This window comes from Octopus bimaculoides, chromosome 10 (assembly GCF_046866305.1).
Source record: "Octopus bimaculoides isolate indiv1 chromosome 10, ASM4686630v1, whole genome shotgun sequence".
NCBI lineage: Eukaryota > Metazoa > Mollusca > Cephalopoda > Octopoda > Octopodidae > Octopus > Octopus bimaculoides.
The window spans coordinates 11,305,039-11,311,038 of NC_142937.1; the positions used below are offsets into that span (position 1 = coordinate 11,305,039).

The following is a 6,000-nucleotide window of genomic DNA, read 5'->3' on the forward strand; positions in this document are numbered from 1 at the left end:
CCCGTTCATTGGACAGTTTAAAACTGTCCGATGAACGGCAACGTGAAACTTAGAGTGACGGTTTTTCTGTTATATTCCTGCTGCTTTTAAATAAAGCATATTACTCTACCTCTGGTATTTGAGTACTCTTTTTTTCCACCTTGTTGCACATTTCATGTGCTTATTCTGGTATATATATATATATATATATATATATATATATATATATATATATATGTATATTTAACATATATTTTGTATTCAATTCCTCAATGCTTTCACTCTGTTGATGAAGCCCACCTAGATAAGGACAGTGGATGAACTGCATAGATAATATCTTTTTATCGTTATTGTTGTTTGGTTCCATGTCAACCCTGACTGAGTAAATCCATGATCAAAGGTTTTCTGACCATGTTCGATTTTTTCTTACTTCAGATATTTAGGAGCACTTTATGTAATGTATATTTCCATTTTTTAAGTTGTTGGGTTAGATTTTGTAGCAATTTCTCTATCCTTACAAAGGACAGAAGAATCTCCTCTCCTCTTACCTTTTTATTAATTTGCAGTGCAGTATCCTTTTATTGGTTTGGTAAACTATATTCAAATTCCTTGAGTCCAGAGAATGCAAACATGAATACCTTCCATTATTTAGTCTCATACCAGCACAAGCCTTTGTATATCACACCTCACTATTAAACAGTGAATTTGATCCATTGACGTTGATGTGGTGAGGTGTTACAAACAATCTTTTTAACATTAACTATATTGCATAGATACAATCATTCACTATATGAGAAATATATATAAGCTATGATTATATGAGATTCCACATAATGATAGCAAAATCCAAGCCAAACAACTCTCCATTATGCTTTGTATTGATCGAATCTCCAGAAATAAAGGAATTATATATTTTCCTTCAATCTTTAAAAGTATAGGAAAAGAAAATATTAGAATGACATCCATTTCTTAACATCTGATAATAATAGAAAATAAATTAACAAGGTAGTTCATACCTAGAGAATGAGTACTGGCTCTTGAAAAGAAAAAAAAATATCTAAGATATAAAATCTTGTTGTCTAGCTTCTGGCTATTTTTCTCAATATTTGGTTTCTAAATCAGTATCTAATCTTATTTGAAACCCTATAAATAATAATTGCAAGGATTATGATCCAGTAATGTAGTGTTGGAAAAATAGCCAGCTGATAGCTATGAAACAGAAATTTATAAAATGAAAATATAATACACCATTGTGTATTTCTTCTACAATACATGATGGGGATAATCTAGTATAGTTTGTCAAAAGTATTTATTATATCTTCAACACAAATCTATTCTTTAAATGTCTATAAAGGTTAAAAATTAAAATTCAGGATCAAGTGAAACTACCAAGGGTGTGAATAGAGAGAAGAGTAATGATAGATCCAAGAGAGTCTGATATCAATAAATTTTGCTGTTGAGAAGAATGGTAAAGTGGAGGGTGGAGGGTGCTTTTGGTTACAACTGAGTGTAGTGTTCCAGCAGAAGTGAAAAAGAAGTGAATTCACACTTCTTGCCACAAGGGTATCAATGAAGGAGATGTTAAAAAAACAGTTTACAATTTGGTGGGAGACTTACATAAAAGGAAGAGGAAAAGAAGAGGACAGGATGAAGAGATTAAAAAGTGTACTTGTTATGGACTGGGCACTATATTGGTTACAATAATGAGCGTTCTAGTTGATTCAATCAACAGAGCAACCTGCTCATGAAATTAATGTGCAAGTGGTTGAGCACTCCACAGACATGCATGCCCTTGACACAGTTCTCTGGGGGATTCAGCATGACACAGAATGTGACAAGACTGTCCCTTTGAAATACAAGCACAAAACATTTTTGCCTGCTGGGTAGACTAGGATAATGTGAAGTAAAGTGTCTTGCTCAAGGACACAACACATTGCTAGGAACTGAACTCACGACCTTATGAACATGAGCTAAATACAATAATCACTAAGTTATGTGCCTTCATTGTACTTAGTATACAAAGTATTTGAACACATGGATGATGAATTCCTCTTGACACAGAAGTTCCTCAATTTAGGGCTAATCACAAAACTCCTCACATTAAGGAGCACCTTGATCATTGCTAATCACAAAACTCCTCACTTTAAGGAGCACCTTGATCATTGCTAATCACAAAACTCCTCACTTTAAGGAGCACCCTGCCTATCTACAAGCTACATGCTTGACGTAGTTCCATTCACCCAGACCCTTTTTGCTACATTCGCCCATCTTCTGATAATTTCATTTGAGGAGAGCTCTTCCCTCCTCGCCCTCACTTTCCTTTCCATGTAGAACTAGAAAAGTCTATGAGAGCTTTCTGAAAAACTACATTTACAGATTTAAATCAAATAGGTTTTGCAATTTAGCAAAAGCCCAAATTTTTATGATTGATTAACTCATTTATAAATTTGCTGTGTGGTTCACTCTATAGTTAGCATAATTTGTTCATTATTAAAACCTGTGTCAAGAGATGACATCACTAAGAAAATATATTTACTTACAGCACTCAAGGAGATGCTCCACCAGCTACATCGAATCTGTGTACATAAAGGTCAAAATTGTAATCATTCATCAGAGATTGGCAGTCAAATATTATTTTATTAAATTTAGTTGACAGTCCTAAATTGCTTTATGCTACAACTAAATATGTTTCCACATATGAATTATATTTTCTAATTTGTTATAAGATATTGTAAGATGTTGTAATCTGTTGCAAGATATTGTAAGATATTGGCCAAGGTTAAAAAACAGCCAATTAATTATACTGACAGAAAATGGTTTTGTAAAAGGCAATAAAATGGAATTTAATATTTTAAGGGTGGATTTTATATGGTTACTCTGACACTGAAAGATAATTGGATATGGAGTTATTGTTGCTGAAGTAATTTTTCGTTATCCTCCATTGTGGATCATAATAGACTTTTGTTTTCCTTACTTTGATGGATAAAACACTGTTGTTGTTGTTGTTGTTGTTGTTGTTGCTGTTGCTGCGGCTGCCACTTTTGTTCAGTTCTTATTGCTTCGTTAATGTTATTATGGTCGTTAATGATGATGTTTTGCATATTGTTGTTATATAACCCTAAGTTAGCCCTGACTGAGTAGAGTTAACATCAAATGCATTCCACATCACATTACTATTATTATCACTATCATTATCATTATTATTATTATTATTATTAATATTATTATTAATATTATTATTATTATTATTATTATTATTATTAATATCATTATTATTATTATTATTATTATTATTATTATTAAGGCAGTAAGCTGGCAGAATCATTAGCATGCTGGAGAAAATGCTTAGCAGAATTTCATCCATCTTTATGTTCTGAGTTCCTATTCCAGCAGGATCAACTTTGCCTTTCATCCTTGCAGGACCAATCGATTAAGTACCAGTGAAAACACTGGGGGGTCGATATAATCAACTACTTCCCTCCCACAAAATCTGCGACCTTGGAATATTTAGGAATGGTCAGTATTGTGTTCTCGTCAAAGGATGACGTGTGTGGTGAGGTCACCTATTCATTTCTCACAGGTGGTATGGTGAACACACACACACACACATAAATGCATATATACACACACACATATATATGCATGTATACACATACACACACAAATGTACACAAAGTAATATACTTATATGCCTCTTGACCATTATCCTTTTGCATGTACACACATATATGCATACATACATATACATACATGCATACACGCAAACATATATATATACATACGTGCGTACATATATATATATATATATATATATATATATATATATGTATGTATATATATATATATATATATAAAGTGTAGTATATTGCCACTTAAGTGTGGCTGACCCCTAGGAGTGGATGTTACTGTTGCTTTTAGCCCCAGGAGGACATCTCCTCCAGCTGGCTTATCGACACACTACTGTGTCCTGTTTGCCAAGGGAAATTATCCCTCTCACCATGATCTGTAGCACGAACGGATCCGGATTTCAGGGTTATTTCCCTTCGTCGGCGTTCGATAGCCACTGACCTTGGTGAGAGAGACAAAATATAAATTTGCTGTGTGGTTCACTCTATAGTTAGCATAATCTGTTCATTATTAAAACCTGTGTCAAGAGATGACATCACTAAGAAAATATATTTACTTACAGCACTCAAGGAGATGCTCCACCAGCTACATCGAATCTGTGTACATAAAGGTCAAAATTGTAATCATTCATCAGGACACAGGAGTGTGTCGATAAGCCAGCTGGAGGAGATGTCCTCCTGGGGCTAAAAGCAACAGTAACATCCACCCCTAGGGGTCAGCCACACTTAAGTGGCAATATGCTACACTTTATCGTGCAGTTACTGTTTATACTTCATTTAGAGAATTAACATTGCTTATATATATATATATATATATATATATATATATATATATATATATATACATATATACACGTACATGCATTACATACACACATGTATATATGCATACACACACATATACATATAAATATATACATGCATATATGTACATACCTACACATATATGCATATATGCATGCATATATGGGTACAGGACGTCCCCCCAAAAATGAACAAAATGAGAAACGAGAACATAAAGACAAAAACATGGAAAACAAACATTTTTTCGAACAACGAAATATACAAATAGAGAAACGAGACAAGTAACATAAAGAAAATTCCCTTTATCAGTTGTCCCCTGTTTTATCTACTCTGAGTTTTGAATGTGTTATTATATGATCAGACACCACGCGTCTATTTCCAAGTATATATACAGATACATACATGCACATGTACGCACACGCGCATATACATAAGGGAATATTTCAAATTTTCTTTTCCTACATTTTCTGAAGTGAGTATACTTGTAAGAAAAAAACTTTTGCTATTTAAGCAACCAGTAAAACAGATGAACTGTAAGACGTGTGGCGAGAACCTCCTGGAAAATAACCATAGCGAGGGACATTCCACAGTTGAATTAGAACGGTCACAAACAGTGAAAGAAGACATGCACCCAACACCAGAGCTGAAGACACCTCCGAAAGTGGGTGGCCCTGCCACGTCAAAACGGTAGAGGAGTAGGGGCCGAAACCGGACGTGGTTCCTCCTGATGATGTCTTGAGCTAACTGGATCCTATAAAGGAGCTGTTGTGGTAGCAGACCACGAAACATGTTTGAAATTCCTTCCTACATTTTTCAGTTTGAAAACGGCTACTTGAAGCTTGAAACTCATATCAAAGTAACGCATTGTAAACATTATTATTAAGTTCAAATTAAGATGAACGTAAACAAACAAACGAAGTTTGCTATAGAAGCGTTCAGATGTCTTAGAAAGTTATAGAAGTGATTTAAAATTCTCAAACGCTGGATAATGGTAACAATATAGCATGAACAGGATAAGCTACACCTATTTTGCAGAAAAAAGTGTTGGCAGCCGGCTATGAGACTCGAGCTCACACCTCAAAGATTCCGCGTCGCGGTGCTCTAATCCATTAAGCTAAACCGCCCTCACCAGAAATTCTGGCAAATTTAAAGTGTATAGAAATCTTGCTTTATGAGACGCTATCATACGTTAAATTCAAATTACGTTGAACGTAATAAGATTAAAATAAAAAATATTCCCTCAAAAAAGCCATTTCTACTCATTCTTTCAAATTCATACATATGTATATAGGTGTATATATATTTAAAGAATAAAAAGTTTCGAAGGGTGTAACAATGCACTATAAGACAAACAATGGGCTATATACCTGTTGTAATTTAGTCATCCATAGTCTGATAATATCTCGGAATAAAATTCCTTCTTCAGATATTCTTAGATGTAGTCGCTGCTATAATCCGTTTCCCAACGGTTTTTGTCTTTTTTGAAAGCGTCTCAGCAGTGGTATCTTCATGAGAAGTGCGTGAGGTCGGCCATGTCTCAATCTCGTGTGTGCTGGTACATATATACGTATGCACACATATATATATACAT

At 34.2% G+C, this 6,000-nt stretch overlaps 1 long non-coding RNA gene across 1 annotated transcript in view; it reads left to right on the top strand.

Moving 5' to 3' along the window:
* LOC106880414 (uncharacterized) overlaps positions 1-5,616 on the top strand; it is a 75,177-nt gene extending 69,561 nt beyond the window's left edge. The window contains exon 4 of the long non-coding RNA XR_016243333.1: positions 4,921-5,616. This is a non-coding gene — a long non-coding RNA (uncharacterized LOC106880414). The remainder of the gene's footprint in view (positions 1-4,920) is intronic.
* Positions 5,617-6,000: the final 384 nt, after the last annotated feature.